Source organism: Diceros bicornis, chromosome 33, assembly GCF_020826845.1.
Source record: "Diceros bicornis minor isolate mBicDic1 chromosome 33, mDicBic1.mat.cur, whole genome shotgun sequence".
Classification (NCBI taxonomy): Eukaryota; Metazoa; Chordata; class Mammalia; order Perissodactyla; family Rhinocerotidae; genus Diceros; species Diceros bicornis.
The window spans coordinates 11,478,427-11,495,440 of NC_080772.1; the positions used below are offsets into that span (position 1 = coordinate 11,478,427).

The 17,014-nt window shown below is 41.6% G+C and overlaps 1 protein-coding gene across 4 annotated transcripts in view; it reads left to right on the forward strand.

Moving 5' to 3' along the window:
* The window catches only part of FAM110B (family with sequence similarity 110 member B), a 142,628-nt gene that overhangs the window by 79,084 nt on the left and 46,530 nt on the right, over positions 1-17,014 (forward strand). For 3 of the 4 annotated variants that reach the window (XM_058528742.1, XM_058528740.1, XM_058528741.1), the window contains exon 2: positions 1,856-1,944. The gene's annotated coding sequence lies outside the window, so the exon portion shown is untranslated. Of the gene's footprint in view, positions 1-1,855; positions 1,945-10,089; positions 10,180-17,014 lie in introns of all 4 variants that reach the window. The other variant, XM_058528743.1, reaches the window with a different exon arrangement.

The window sequence follows — 17,014 nt, forward strand, 5'->3', positions numbered from 1 at the left end:
ATGTTAAGCCGGCGTTGGTGTGGGCCACAGATGTCTTTCATATTCTTTATTGACCTTCAGTTTCACCATGTCATCGTCTTTGTGATCTGAAATAAATGAAATAAATGTAAACTATCATTTCTTTTCTTCCTCCTACCAGCTCTTCTCAGAATACACACTAAATTGTTGCATGGAAGTATTTTTATTTTAATAGATTTACATCACATGAGATTTGAAATTTGTTTTTAAAAAAGTACCCAGTAATTTAAAAATGCATCTTAAAGGAATCACAAAATACTTTCATTACTGTCATCCTCTTAAGTAGTTTAGTGATTACTTTTGGAACTGTTTGCTTTGCCAGGAATTATCATTTGCTATTGGATGCCTGTTGACTCTATTTATTTATTTAGTTGACTTTTATTTATTTTGTATGTACTCATTAAAAACAAGCTTGTAAAATTTGGGCTTGGATTATAACACTTGCATTTAACCTTACTATGATTAAGGCCTTATGCTTTCCTTATACATTTAATTGAATTTAGACATATTTTAAATCTTGTCAAATTTGGAGGGAACGTCCACTTTAGGAGTCACACATTTGCTTTAGATCTTGCCCCGGTAAAATGTCTACGTGAAAACAGACTCTGCATTTCCGATACTGCAGGATCCTCCTAATTCTGTAGTGTTTTGCCCTAGTCAGGCTTCCACACTTACTTTTTCACAACCTGTCCATACCCCACCCTACTCTCTGAGTTGGAAGTATCCTTCTTCACAGCTGATGGCCAAAGCCCACACCTCTCTGACCCTGTGGCCTCTGGGAAACAGCTCCCTTTTCTGTTTTCCTCCTGTCTCTGATTGTTCCTTCCCTGTCTCCTTCTTTTCTACCCACCTTTTAAGTAGATATTCTTCAAGGTTCTGTCCTTCATCAGCTCCCCTGTCACCTGCTTTACATTGGTTGGTTCATCCATTGCCACAGACTTAGCCACCGTTTCTGTGTCCTCCCATGTCCCTCTACTCCAGCCACACTGGCCTCCTGTGCTCTTTCTGCGTTGGGGCCCTGGCTGCCCCCTCTGCCTGAAATGCACTTCCCCAGATAGATCCATGGCTTGTTCCCTCATTCCTTCAGGATTTTGCTCAGATGTGTCCAGCTGCGATCCCAGTGGGACATCCTGAGATAGTATCTGTTGTATTTAGTCTCCTCTCTCTGGAATGTCAACTTGCAGGTCAGAGATTTTTGTCTTAACTCCCAGAACCTTGAACAGAACTTGGTCCATAGGAAGTGCTCAGTCAGTACTTGAATGAATGAATGAGTGAATGATGAATGAGTGACTACTGGCACGGGAATGTTACGGTGCAGGTGAAGGGTGCTCCTGTGGCAACCAGGAGCTCTGCCCCAGCCAGCTAAGTGGTTTGTGCTGAGCCCCATAGCCTGGGTTGGGCCTCTGTTTCCTGTTCTGAAATGACGATTGTGTACAGATCAGCTCTAAGACCCTTTGAAATTCTAACACTCTATCCTGCCTTGGGGAGACTCAGACTAGGGATGTGCAGAGCAGCAGTTCCAGAAATGAGATGGCACTGTGTAAACCTTTGTTTATGTGACTTCTCACAACTTGATGTTTATATTCTTCTTTCTGTATCGTTGCTACCTATGGTTAAATGTCTCCTTAAAAAAAATAAAGTGAGCAAAACACTCATCTTCTACATGAAGTATGTAAAAAACTAACAATTTTGGTTAACTAACATGTTTATCTGTCTTTTAAATTTATTGGCCAATTTTTAAAAGAACTATCACTTTCTGTTGTATATAGTATTTAATAGCCTCCCTATTTCTGTCAATTAAAAAAGCAATAGCACTCTTTTTCTTCTCTATTTGTAGGTATTTCATGCTGCAGAGAGTACTTTAAGATAGGAAAGATTCCCTGTGACTTCTGCCTACCTTCCGTAAGATCCACGTTCCTCTTCCAAGTAAGTATATTGCTTTGATTTGATCCATTCTGAGCAGAAGGTATTGATTCTCTCTGAAAACCTGTGTCATTATTACATTGAGGCAAAGAGACTGTTTCAGATATTTTGCTGTCTGGTGAAAAAAAAAGTAAAGGAGTCCCACTTTTGAGGTCCCTGCCAGGACCAAAATACAAGTAACAGTGATTTGCTGTTCCAAGGGTTTCCGTGATGTGTCTTTTACGTATCTGCTAGTAGTTATGGTTTCTTAAATGCTGTGTTATATTTATTAGTAATTGCCCACGTATTTAGAAGTGCGTGGATTTGAAGACAATATTAAAAGATGAACGTATTTACACTCCAGTGAGAAGTACACTGCCTGTAGTTGGGGAATGAGATGGTGTTTTCTGACAGGCCAAATAGTGTGGGGCCGGCAGCAGGCGCCCTGGGCGAGATTTTTGCAGTATGGCCTCCCAAGGGATGCCGAGTTAAGAGGGTGGAAGCCAGCTGAGAGACAGACTGGGAGGGCAGGGCAGGTGTTGGGAGGACAGCCAGCAGACTTGGGAATGTATGACTCCATGGAAGACACTGTTGGGTACTTTGCCCCATGTCTGTACCACTCCCGGATTCCTTCCTGGTGTCCACAAGCTGATGGAGAACCTGGAAACATCCTATAGCCAGACCCATCTTCCCAGGAAGGAGCTGAGGAAGTGGATGAACAGTTTACAGATGGTTCCTCCCGTTTACAGAGGGGCTGGGAGCTCAATATCACCAAATGAGGAGGTTGGGAATGTTTAGGAAAATGGGAGACAGCTCTCCAGTCTCCAGCAATGACCTGAGGAGTGGTAAAGAGCAGCCCTCATGAGAACACACAGCCTTAACCTTGGTGCCCATATTGCAAGTGACCACATGCTCTGATTTGATTGACAGCCCTCTCGAGCCTCCTTTTCAGCATCCATATGTAATGTACCATTGCCTCTATAGTATGCCATGCATTTTATAGTTGCATATAATTATTATTGCATTATGCAGGACATTGTTAGGTAGATGTTATTGCTTTCTAGGAACCTCAGACTCTAACTTAGGCTGACAAGTGAGAATCAATCTGTGCCAGGTGGAATTCAGTGATCCACCCTGAAATTTATCACTTTTATCACCATATTACTTTCTTTTCTTATCCCAGATATAAGAAGTGCTGATATGAAAGCTTGGGCTCTGGTTGGCTAGAAGGAACTCAGCTTCTCCCATCCCCAGGCCTTATAGAGCCGAGGTTGTAGAATTGCACCTGAGCACAGGCAGATTTAATGGGAAATGCCTTCTAACAGGGCCTGTATTCTCCACTCTGCATCATTCTAGGGAGCCCATCCCAGTTTGCCCTCTCCCATCCCCAGGCCTTATAGAGCCGAGGTTGTAGAATTGCACCTGAGCACAGGCAGATTTAATGGGAAATGCCTTCTAACAGGGCCTGTATTCTCCACTCTGCATCATTCTAGGGAGCCCATCCCAGTTTGCCCTCAAGTAAGGGGGTTCCTGGGACATGGGACTTGCAGTGCTAAAAGAAGGAAAAGTCCCCTAGCAAACCAAGGCCTGTTGGTCCCCCTCCTGATTCCCAACACCCCTCGTCTCTCATACACAGCTGTGTGAGGTTCATGTTCACCGAGCTCGCTCCTGACAGCAGTTGAACTTGCAGCCCGAGTGGCCAGGAAAGAAGTGGGGGGTGAGTAGACATGGGTGTAACTTGAGCTCCACTGCTTACTAATCCTGCGAATGGACTGCTTCTCCCAGCCTCTGCTTCCCGTATACCAAATAAGAATAACAGGAAGCTAGTAGGGGTTTGGGGAAGGTTACATGACATAGCTATGGGAAGTGCCTGGTATAGCATGGGCATGTGAGAAGTGGGGGGCCTCTCCTTTTCCTCTCAAGATGAACTATTTAGAGAAGACAGTCAGTTACCTTCACAAGCATAACCAGTATGAGCTTTATCAAGATTATTATTTGTCTAGGTCCTGCATCCAAAAGATTAGCAAGATTGCAGCCATGTGACTCATTAACACAATGTCAATGGGTTGTAGACACTAAATCTTGGCTGCTATATCTAATTCTTAAATCATGTCAGGTCATTGTGTGCAAGTTACTTTCTGTTGTTTTTTTATCAGTTTTCCCATAAATAAGATAGAAATATGTTTTAAAAAGTGCTCTAAAGAATGTTGTGAAAAGCAGAGTTTTTGTCTTATTATCCAAATATTTTCAACTGTTTCAGGCAATTATTGCATTTAAAGTTCATTAAAACTTTGTTTTTTTCTAAGCTTTTAAATTACGGGTAAATAGCCTTATGAAGACATATAACAATACAATTATTATTGTCATTAACATTTTTCATTACTCTCAATATGTGCATTTAAGATTACTTTGTTTTTAGAGTACAAGGTAGGTCTTTTTTTAAAGAAAAAGACCTTCTTGTTTAAGGAAACTAAAAAAGAAACTAAAAAAGAAAATGAAGGCATTAAAATAAAATGGCTTTGTAATGTTCGTTTGGTCAAGCTTTTGAGTTTCTTCAACCTAGAACATGAAGCCTCCTGTGTAATATATATGTAAGTAATCTTTAAAGGGATACACAAATACCAATTTCTATGCATTATTCATGTGATTGCAATCGCAGGAAATAATTTACAAGGTCCCTTTGTCTTTGGTTTCTTGTTATCTTAATCAAACTTAAGTAATCGATAGTCAGTTTCTCCTGGAAAGTTTCCTTTTAAAAAACTTCTCTGGGATGGAGTTTTGTTTTTTTGTATTGTAAGTGCTAGATACTTGAGAAATTGCTGGGAGCAAAAACAACCTTTGCATGTTTTTTTGTGTTAAATAGTCCTAACCAAAAATATGTCCTAGTTTTCCCCAAAAGCCTTTTTTTCCATTTCTATGTTTCCTAAAGCTGGTCCTCCGCAGCGAGTGATTTGTTCCTTGTCCATGACTCATCTACCTTTCACGCCAGCATCTCTGACTTGTGCCTTTTCCCAGATCGGCTCTTTGCCAAGCGAATGACTCAGAGCTCGGGTTCCACAGTTCGGTCAGGTGTGGCTCCTGGGAAGCAGTCTCAGCCGACCTTGGGCAAGGTCTCCCTCTGGAGCCAGGGAGAGCCAGCCGCGGTAATGAGACCCGCCGTGCAGTCAGTCTGTCGGAGCCAGGCTTTTGACCTTGCTCCCTGGTCTTTAAAGAAGAAGAGGGGGCGTTCTCTGGTAAACACAGCTGGGTTTTTAGTTGTTTTAGTCTCTTTATTCACAAAAATCATGTAGGCTTCTGGAAGGATAGATATAGAGATATTCCCCTCTCTAAAACTTCTATACTTAGAAAGTATAATTCTGTTTTTGAAGATTTAACACACATTTACTTTGAAGTTCAAGAGGCCACAATTTAAATTATTCAATTACCAATTAAGTTATTTGGTATATTTAAAATGCTATTTTTTTAATCAAGTGAACGACAAATTCTACATTACTATGTATAGTTGTTGTTGTTAATTATTAATGGCTATCAGAATATCAGTTCATTGTCAACGTAGTCATTGCTTTCTACAAAGATCAGCAGAAAAGTTAAGCCCATCATCTGTGGAAGGCTGGCTCTAGGAGCACTGTGCTAGAAGGGTATCAAACCTAAAAAAGTACATTGGCCAGTAGTTTTACCCACAGAACGAGTTTATTGGGGAACAACTAAAAGAATTGCAATTTGAGATATGCACCCCATGGCAGACCATAGGCAAAACTGGAGAACAAAGGAGGGGAGCTTGCTTTTATAGAGTAAAAGGGGAGTTGGGAGGGGCTGTAGTAAATGAAAAGTCCATTGGAGGAAACTAGGAGTCCAAAGAGTAGAGGCTTCTCATTGGCTGGGTTGCTACAGTCTCTCACTGGCTGGGCTGTTGCCAGGCGGGGAGATAAATCTTCCTTCCACCTGCTAGATGGTAAAATAGAAAACACCTGTCTGTTGGAGACGCAAGCATGCCTCTCTTCCTGTTTACAGTAATTGACCAAGTATGCTAGAGCATGAGAGCTCCCCCTACAGGCCTTCCCAACTCTAATTTAGTTGAGGTTTCTTCTGTTAATTTCACAGGTGTTATATGCCTCATCTGCTGTTTTCACTTGCCCTGCAGAGAAGGTGTTAGAATCCTCATCGTATAGACGAGGATACGAGAATCAAAGAGGTTAAACCTCATACCAAAGGGCAACCATGTGATAAAACACACACTGGGCCTAAAACCCAAGCTTACTCCAGGCTCTTCTATTAAACCCCTTACCAGACCTTTCACACCATTTGATTTCTTTACAGTGATGGAGTCGTAAATGCAACAGGAAAGTTAGTTGAGGGAAATTGGGCAATGGGGAAGGTGGAGTGGGAAAGTTACAAGAAAACATGGATGTCCACTGGAATATTAGAATGATTCCATGGAATTTTTCAGTTAATAAGAAAAGGGAAGAGACCAAAAGTCAAGTAACGATGGAAAGAGACCAGAAGAGCACACATGTTAGAGAGAGAGAGGACACGTGCAGAGTGATTGCAGTTGTGCTGGGAGAAAAGCTAGAATATCAAGATTTTCACATTTTATGTATTCTCCAACCTGTTAAGTGTTTGTACCATCACTAGGTGTGGATTGAGAAAGCGTTCATGGGTTCTGATTACTCAGAGAAGTTCAGAGGTATGTGGCGTTTATCAGGACCAAGTGATTAGTAAAGATGAAGTATCCTCTCCGCACTGGTCTCTGTCTTGGATAGTCTAGTGCTATGGTCTGAATGTTTATGTCCCCCACAAAGTCATATGTTGAAATCCTGATGCCCAAGGTGATGTTATTAGGAGATGGGGCCTTTGGGAGGTGCTTAGGTCATGGGAGTGGAGCCCTCATGAATGGGGTTAGTGCTCTTTATAAAAGAGGACCAGAGAGCTCCCTTGCTCCTTCTGCCGTATGAGGACACAGTGAGAAGTCAGCAGTCTGCAACCCATAAGAGGCCCTTCACCAGAGTGCAACCGTGCTGGTGCCTTCATCTTGGACTTCCTGCTTCCAGAACTGTGAGAAATAAATGTTTGTTGTTTATAAGCCACCTAGTCTGTGATATTTTGTTATAGCAACCCGAACAGACTAAGACATCTAGGATAAAAGTATGTTAAATATTCAATTCTGTTATTTTTTTTTTTTTGCGTATCTGTGCTCAGAAATGCAACAGAAAACCTGAAAATACTCATAACGCACATTTCTTTTTCTTCGGGAAATCCTCCTATTTAGCAGGGGAAGAGATGCTGCTTTCTCTATGCGTGTTCTTTGGGTAGTATTTGGGCATACCTACTCTCGAAGCTTCACATAGCACTCGTCCATCATCGTGCTGAAATATTTATCTCTTGACTTTACTTGAGTCTGATGGGTCTGATTCTCTATAGGACACATATAAACAGGGCTCAGCGTCATCCTTGGTCAAAGAGAAAAAGTTTTCGCCATGACAGTCAATGGAAGGTCCTTCCTCAGGAAGAAAGCCACATTGAGTGACTCCTGGTTCTTTGCTACACATGCCCATTCAGGTGTGAAGCTTTGCTGACTTTTCCTCGTGCATCGTGCATGGTGCACTGGCACTGCCGTCTCTTCATCACCAAACAGCTCCATTACTGACTTAGCCTTATGCTAGTCAGCTGGCCTCTAGTCTCTGCTCTCAGACCAGTCCATTTAGTAAGCAGAAAATTCTTTTACAAACTCTATTTTCATCATGTTACTTCCTTGCTCCGAAACCCTGCTTTCTCCCAGTTACCTATAGATCACATTTAAATTCCAGAGCCTGACAGTTAAAGCCGCCTCTCAGCTGGGCTCTCCACACTTGTCCAAAGTCAGTACCCATTATTCTTCTCATGTTCTTTACACATGTGGCTCATCAGAGTTTATGTGTTTTTTCTTGCCTGGAATTCCTTAGTAATTCCTCTCTCCCAAAGTCCAAAAGTTCCTTTGAGGCCATTTCAAAAGTTACTTTTTGCTTTAAAAAAAAAGCTTTTTTGAGCAAAATCCAAGAATTTTTACCATTCATTCATTGCACAGATTTCTTCACAATTTATGTACATTTATAAGTAGTCTTGAAATCATTCTTTGCTTTAAGCATTTATATGATTCTCAAATTATATGATAAATTCACTTAAAGTTTCTCCCTTAATGCAGTGAATGCATGGTCTTTCAGCTGTTTGAGAGGATGAATAAACAAGCAGTGCTATTCCAGGCTACCTCAGACATGCATACAGTGTGAGAACATGGGCTGGAGGATCCTAGAGGAGATTTTAGATCATTCTGCAGCATTAGCATAGTTCTGTGGGCTGACTAACTTCCTGAGGAGAAATGAACTTATTTACCAACCCAGGAAGCCCTTCATGAAAAAAATTTTATTCAGCAACACAGAATGGAAAGCTGTTGTCAGTTCTTAAGTGTCCGTAATAGAGTGACATCTAAATAGACATACAGAAAACACCATCAAGAGAAAAATAACAGCATCTCCTCTGGAAGGAAAAACAGACCCACTGACAGCAAGAAGCACAAGTAGAAATTCGATCAAAACCCCGCTCATTTGTAAGGCCCAGTTCAGATTTCCTCTCCCCTGTAAAGGCTTTTCTTATCCTGAAATCTCCATTTATTCAGAATTTCCATTGTGTAGACTCATAGTCCCTAATGGCTCTGAGTGCGTAGTCATGTATTTTTTTCAGTCTCTGAGAACATAAGGGGCACTTACCATAAGCTGATTTATGTTACAGTGAGTTGCTTCTGCCCCTTTCTAGTAGATTATAAGCAATTTGAGAGTAAGAATTATGTTTTAACTGTATATCTTTAGAATCCAGTACAAAATCTAGCAAACTATAGGAATTAAGAATGGTTTGTGGGGGCTGGCCCAGTGGCACAGTGGTTAAGTGTACGTGCTCCGGTTCAGTGGCCCGGGGTTCGCAGGTTCAGATCCCGGGTGCACACTGACACACCGCTTGTCAAGCCATGCTGTGGCGGCGTCCCATATAAAATAGAGGAAGATGGGCACAAATGTTAGCCCAGGGCCAGTCTTCCTCGGCAAAAAGAGGAGGATTGGCACAGATGTTAGCTCAGGGCTGATCTTCCTCACACACACACAAAAAGAATGCTTTATGGACTTTAAAGGACTGTTTGTGCATGTAGGGAAAAGTTACTGTAGATTCTCATCTGCCTGTTTACAAGCTCGGATAGCAGCATCTACAGACATAAGACATGGCGACATGGGGGTTAACAGGGCCAGTGGCGTCATTTCACGGAAAGAGAGAGACACCATCTACTTGTAGAGAAAGGAAGGAAGAAACAAAGTCAGAAACAAAGGAAGAAAAAAGCAGGAAAAACTGAGTTATTGTGATTGGCCCAACTTCAATAATTGCATTAATTCTGCAGTTTGGGGGAGACCACAAAAGACCACACGTCAGAGCTGATGAGGGATAGAGAGTGAGCGCAACCATCCCCACTGTGCGCACTCACCTGGCTTCATGTCATGTCTATGTGTTAATGCAGTCATCATTTCCATTAAAAATCATGTGTCTGGTGCTTGGTGCACCTGAGGATTTAATGAGGATAAGAAACCTTTCCTGCCCTGCGACACTGACGGTGTCAGTCATTCTTGTGAAGGGATAATAACTTTATATTTGAAAAGCCATCCTGAGTGACAACTACTCGTCCAGGAGTTGGAAGTGAAGAAAATCTGAGGAGGTCCAAGAAAGCGATGGTTTTAGCCCTGGTTACATGGAAGAATAGTGTGGCTAATTCATTGGTAGTTCAGATCTATGACATATGAAAGATTCCACTACTGAACTGTGTGATCGAATCTTTGGTCTATTCTAATGGACCTTAGAATGGTCTGTGAATGCCTAGGGGTCTATTCAGTGTATTCTCAGAAGTCTCCAGCCCGCCTTTCCTCAGGGTCAAGACTCCTCTGGAGGTGTGCTTGTGACCAAGACCTTGCTGGCTGACATTCGAATCTCAGGTAGTGGAGGAAAAAGGAGGTAGTGGAATGTATTGGTGGTGTGTACTTCACTCAAGAGACCAACAAACTCTTTTCAAGCGTCACTTTAATGGCAGTTGGCCTATAAATAGTGTCAGAGTTTCTAATTTTAAGTGATTTTATAAGATTCTCATGCTTTCCTTCCATCCAGTTAGCAGTGGACTTGAATCTCAGTTTTTTGAAACGGGACATTTCACTGAAAAGCTTCGCACTGCATGTATCCTACCACTCTCCATCCTAGGTAAGAAGGGGTTGTAAAGCCTCACTCCTCCCTGGTTAACATGGATTTCTTCCCAAGAGTTTCCCCTGGGGTGCCAGTGGAGTTTTTATAACATCATTGCTGGGAAAATTATGGTAAATATCCCCACCCAGTAGCATTAGATTCTAAGCACAGCACAAGGAGTAGCTCCCAGGACCCCCCCCCCCACACACACACGCTGTCCTGTAGGTCAGTGTGGTCGTCCCTGGTCCTGTGAGGCACGCGGGGCAGTCAGAGTTGGGGTTGATGCCTGCCTCTCTTCCCCCAGCCCACCGCCGTCTCTGCCTCTCACTCAGGCTCTGCGTCCTTGCTCTAAACCTGGCAGCAGATGGCAAAAATAGCAGGAAAAAGCAGGGCTTCATTTTCTTTTACGCTCTCAGTTTTATTTGTAGTTCAACATTTCATGCTGTATTTTTAAGGAAAAAAATTTCCCTCCCCCTTTTTTTGGTCATACTCCTCCATTTAACCAACCGAAAAATCTTGTAAAGCTGATACCCTTAGAGATTTAATTTAAGATTTTGACCATTGGCTTGTATGTAGTAAACTAGAAAGATGCGTGCATTTGTTGAACTCAGGCCTAAAAAAGTTTCACATTAGGAGTTTTTAGAGTGTAATGAATTTTCCTGGAACCACCTGGCACGTGTATTTATAAAGCATTTCAAGACTCTGTTCAATTTCTCCCCCACCAGATGTATATTTCTCTGCTTTGACCCTTCTGCGGGACTTGTCCCTGTTATGTAATGTGCTGCATTCTGCTTTCACGGAGCTGTTTATTCCTCACTGCATTCCTTGAGTGCTGCCCGTTTGCACATGTGGCATTGCCCACTACACTGATGTTCATCACCTGTGTACAGTGATCACTTTCACAACTGAGTCTTCAGCCCTTCTAAGGTGGTCTCCAGGAGTGCTGGGCCAAAGTGAATCGCCTTTGAGAGCGTCTCTCTCTTATTGTTAACACTGTTTGGTCACTAAGCATTCAACTAAGAGATGCTAACTAACAATTAAGAAAAAATATATGAATATGTGACTTTAAATCTCCCATTAAGAAACAGGAAATTAAGAGATCACTTGAAGACATTTTATGCCAATTTTGCAGCATTTTAGGGTTTCTCATTGTACCTTATTAATGATACTTGACATTATACATGTTTACAATGTATCTTATTAATCTTAACTGCAACAACTGTGTTTCAAAATACTCTATGATTATTAGACATTTCCATCTAATTGATCTCATTTTTCAGACTGTTGAAACCTGGTTTTGAAGTGCCCTCTGAAGTGTTCTTATATTTTAAACTAATAAGTAGCCACTTTATTGGCACTTAGCATAGTACATAGGTAGGACCACCGTGTGCTTTTTAGGATATTTTGTAGAAAGTGCTACTTTGCTTTTAAACTTGTACATTATTGCTGTGATGTGTAAAATACTTTACAAACTGCCTCCTTTGGTTTCCAGTCTCCTTAATGGTCAGTAACAGATAGTGATGCTCTACGAGTATATTTCGATACTGGTGTATTTCCCAGTGAAGACAATGGAATGTTAATGGACAAATAGCTCCATAGTGTAATGACTCACATGAGGTTGCACACGTAGAAGATCGTGGACCTGTTGTTTTGCTTAGCATTTATTGGGCACTTCGCAGGGGCCAGTGGTGGTGTCAGTCCTTTATGTGCATCATCTCCCTTAGTTCTCACAACAGGTAATTGTTGGAACAAAGTAGGTAATCATGGGGCGAGATTTGAGCCCGTGTTTGTCTGGCTGCAGATCCATCCTTCTCACACCCCTTGCCAAAATGTGTCAAGTGTGATAGTTTGTGTGTGCCAGGTGTTTCTCAGACTTTGGAGGTAAATGTTTTCTTTCTACTTAGAAACCGTATTCTTTTGCCAGATTAGATTTACTGAAGGTTTCTCTGAGCAAAAGAACTTGCTGTAGATGCCAACCAGGAGTTCCACTTCAGGCTTGTTTATCAGATAGTAGCCGCAAGGAGACCAGTGCTCTCTATCCTCGTCTTGGAGCCTTTGGATGGATCTCCTAGCCACCTGGGACTCAGGTCACAGGGCTTCGCTCCCAGCTCTCTGATTTGAGGCTACTGATACAGCAGTAGCAATTTGCCTTCTTTTAGAGACTTACACATTTCACAAAGCACTTTGGCTTCATCAGCCTTGGGGGTGAGGGGACCTATTATCTCAGCTTTTAGATGAGGCAGCAGAGGCATAGGAGAAAAGTGACTTCTCAAAGTTGCATGGCTCACAACTGGAAAAACCAGAATAGAAGCTCATCTGTCTCCTTCTACATCACATCTCCAAAGCGAGACCTCTGTCGGGGACCAGCACCTCATTTGCTCATCAGTAGAATGAATGAATGAAACTTCACCAATGGCTTTCAATCTCTGTTCCCTGGAATACCAGGGGTTTCAAGGCTGACAGGGCATTGAGATGGGAGGCTCTGCTTTAGCTAAAACCACTCTGTGTTTGTCTATTTTACATACCGATGTTCCACATAATGTTCCACATAATCTTTACTTTAGGGAAAGCTTCACGCCTAAAAGATACTTTGAAGACTGCTGAACATCAAGGTTCTTATTACATTCTAAGCGCTAGCCTTTAGGGTCTCGTGCCAATTAAAAAAATCAATGAAATTAATATAAACATGGGAAAATCCTCAATGGGAAAATATGATCTGGCTCACAAAATTAATTTGCAGCTTTCCAAAAATATATCTGTTGGGTGAGGCCTAGAGACTCCCCCAGAAGTAGAACTCCCTAATACCTAGCTCAATACTGAATACCCAGTTCAAGCCCCAGTCCTGCCTTGTCTGGGGTTTTGCAGCTCTCCTCACCCACCCAGATCTGCTCTGCACACTCACCAAAGGAGCACGAGTGACTTAAGGCATCAGGTTGCCTGCTGCTCACCACGGTTCACTGGCTCCCATCATTCACAAGGTCAAGTTCAGGCCCCCTAACTTGGGTGAAAGATTCCCCCCAAAGGTCTGTTTACCTCTCCTTCTCTATCTTTCTCCCTCATGGAGCTTCCCTCTAGGATTGTAAAAGGACCCACAGCCCCTATGAATACCAGGCTCTCTGCCTTTGGGCTTGGGTTTATTCTGTTCCTGTGCCTGGCACTAAGCTTCAGGAGTCTGCTCAGATGTCATTTCTGCTGGGATGGGCTTCATTTAACCCTTGGGCTCTGTAACTTAACCTCACGCTCCCCTCTCAGATGGTTTTGTAGCCTCTCATGTACCTTCATCTCTGCGCTGAAACAAACCCTTTCAATTCAAATGGTATCTCTTTTCCTCTTTAATCTGTCATCTCCTCAGCAACAGAGCGTAGATTTCCATCAGTTTTGTATTCCTCATGCTTAGAATAGCACCTGGCTCGTAGGAGGGGCCCAATAACTGTTCACCTAAATGAAATTAAATGAAAATATAAATGTTTTTATGGTATATATTTTAAGCAATGCACAGAATATAAAAAATTTATTTTACTTCTGTTATAGTATGCTAGGATTATAATTTCACAATTAGTTTTAAAAGATAATCACAACTTTTAGTTTTTCTATTAAATCTCAATTTACTTTTTGCATACATATGTTTAGTGAGTCTGTATAAAACAATGAATTTCCCCACCTTTCCAGTCACTTCATGGCTGCTTTCTGTATTTTACTGACTTGATGAATTCCTAGTTCCATCCAGGCCCAAATGATGTTTTCAAGTCATGTATCTAGTTTAGAACTCCTACAATAAAATGACATTTCTAGACAGAATTCTCCATCTGTCATAGTTTAATTCTGAGTTCAATGAAATATTCGTCTTTCCATAATACATTGTCTGTGTTATCTTCATTCTTGGAAGAGATTTGAGTGGAGGGATTATATATGCTTCTTTTTATGGGATTCTATGAATATGAACACTTAGTTTAATAAACCAAATTATATTTCCCGAACTTTAGAAAGGGTTATGATTCTCAATTGATTGTGTGCAGTAGAATTTGTGTGGAAGTTCTGAGAACACTGAACACCCTTTCAGTGTTATGTCCTCATCCTTGGTACAGCCTCATCCTTAGCGTGAGAGGAGGAGGGCATGGGAGTTGTGACTGCCTTCCAGGGGGAAGCGATATTTTGTCCAAAAACCATCGAGGACAGATTTTTCTGCTTTTCATACTAGCTTTTTGATCAGAGGGCTTGCAAGGTGAAACCCCATGCACATCAGCTTGCTGCCTTGTAAACTTGATCCCTTGTAAATCTGTGACATTTTCCCTTGTTACAACCGTTTTATGTCCTCATGTACATAAATACTGCCTTTGACAGGAGCAGAGCCTAGTGCCGTGAATATTCCTTTAGCAGTGGTGAAAACTCTGCAATAAAGCTTTAAAGTTTTAGGATGACAGTCAAATGGTCCAACAAAGGGCAGAGAGAAGCTAAAATAAAAACCTTCACAGATGAGTGGTTTTATTTCACTTCAACTATGTGGTCCTAATACTGCTGCCTTTGTGCATCATCCACGTAAATTGGTGAACTTTAGTGTACAAGGATCATAAAGTGTTTCATCAACTGAAGGTCATCTGTGGCTAAGCTATAATTTCTACAGTTCTGAGAAAATCAGAGATCTCTGTCCACCTTATCATTTGCATCGAGGATCTATTTAGATGTTTAATGTTTATTTGACTGCTGCTTCCCTCAGTTGTAGTGCTTAAAGTATGGTGCCTGAAATTCACAGTAATTTAGTTTTGTGGTTTGAATTATTTGTGGGTGCCTTAGTTTTATGGGTTTTGCTTTCCACAGAAAAACATAATAGAATCTGAGCTCAAAGCCATTACCTTCTACTACCCAAAGTACATTTCTTTCCCTCATCATTTTTTTCTGATTAGCATCCATAATTTTAGTTTGTGATTATTTGATTTGATGTGATAAATGGGTTATGACCAAAATAGGACCAAAGTAATTATGACAATTTGAAAAAACACTCACAGGGGGAGGAGTGTAAACTTCCTAATGGTGTAATGATACAGAGAATTTTGAGAAATAGATGTAATATGGATGCATTGATGATAGGTTTTACTTCTAAGTTAAAGTTACTCATTTTAAAGTTCACATAGTCCTTATTTATTTTTAGATCAAGAGATCATCTTTTAGAAGAAAGCATTTCATATAAGTGGTAAAAATACCACTGATACTAATTTTTACTTTAAAAGCTTATTTTTGCCATTATGGAGTCTTTTAGAAAATTTTATTCTTTGTACATCTGAAGTATGATTTCTGCCCTTCTCCCCAAATGTGTTATGTATTAGCAAGATTCAGTAGCAGACTGTCAAATAACTAGTTTTATTCAAAATAAAGGCTAAGGTGTCTGTACACTCTTTGGAGAGTTCCTTTGAGAATCTCAGGGTTTTCATCTCATCATTTATAAAGATTGACTTGAGGTTTTCCCCACAAGATCTAGCAGAGGACACTGCCTAATTTTTAACATTAACAATACTAATAGCATTAACAGTAATAATTATAGCAGCTGACATTTATTGGATGCTTGCTGTGCTCTTTGTCCCCTCTTAAGCATTTACCGGGATTTTCTCACGTAATCCTCACAACATGCCCTTGGTACGGATGCGGGAACTGGAGCACACAAGCCCCCTCCCCGTGGGACTGCTTTCTGCTTGGGGTCAGCCGTGCGTTGCAGGTTTCTCCATGCCTTCACCCTCCTAGGCAAGGGCTCTTCTACTAAATCATGTCCTTTAGTTGACCACACAGTCTCTGTAGTGGGCCAGAAGTTAATGCCGTTCCAGAAAGTGAACACTGTAAGACAGGAGAGAAGAGCATTTTCATGCTCATCGCTCCAGCCAGAATTATATTTGAAGCAAAGCAGAACGAAAACATTTCCTTTAAAAAAATCCCCAGTGAAGACTCGCTTATTCGGGGATTTGTGACTGCTCAGGTTCAGGTGACAGAGCATCTACTGCACTTGTTTCCACTGGGACATAAGCCTCTCCCTGGTCTTTCTGCTTGATCGTTCTCGTGGTGACTTGGTCCTTTGTCACAACTCAGTTGTCCAGCTGGTGTTTGTGAAGCCCCTACTGGACAGTAGTAGCCACTCATTGTGCTTCATCTACTTGAAGGGTGTTGCACACGTCCAGCTTTTTGGCTCAGCTCCTCCTCTCTCTCAGGATTCAGCGTCAGAATGTGATAATCAGGTGTGCTATAACTCACAGCATGAATTAAAGTGAAATCTGTGGATGACTTTCTCACCACCATGCCTCCATCAGAACACATGCCCGATGGTTATTAACACACTAAAGAATAGGGAAAAAATTTAAGCTTAGGTAACTTCCTAACATTAATGCCATACGCATTCTCATAAAAATAAAAGTCCTCCCCAAAATCATAATTGATGGTGACCCTGAAAACCTAAAATGCAGATCTCTCTTCTCCTTGTGTGGTCACTGGGTTATAGGGAATGTGTGAAATGATCTCTCCATGGCAAAGCAGTCTGTTACCATGGAAACACACTTACTAGTTTCTAAACCCTTCTGGCTAGTTCTAGGAACATTAACTCTATACTAGTATTAAAAAAATAGGGGCTGGCCCCATGGCTTAGCGGTTAAGCGCACGTGCTCTGCTACTGGCAGCCCGGGTTCGGATCCCGGGGGCTCGCTGACGCACTGCTTGCCTGGCCATGCTGTGGCGGCGTCCCTCATACAGCAACTAGAAGGATGTGCAACTATGGCATACAACTATCTGCTGGGGCTTTGGGGAAAAAAGGAGGAGGATTGGCAGTAGATGTTAGTTCAGGGCCGGTCTTCCTCAGCAAAAAGAGGAGGATTGGCAT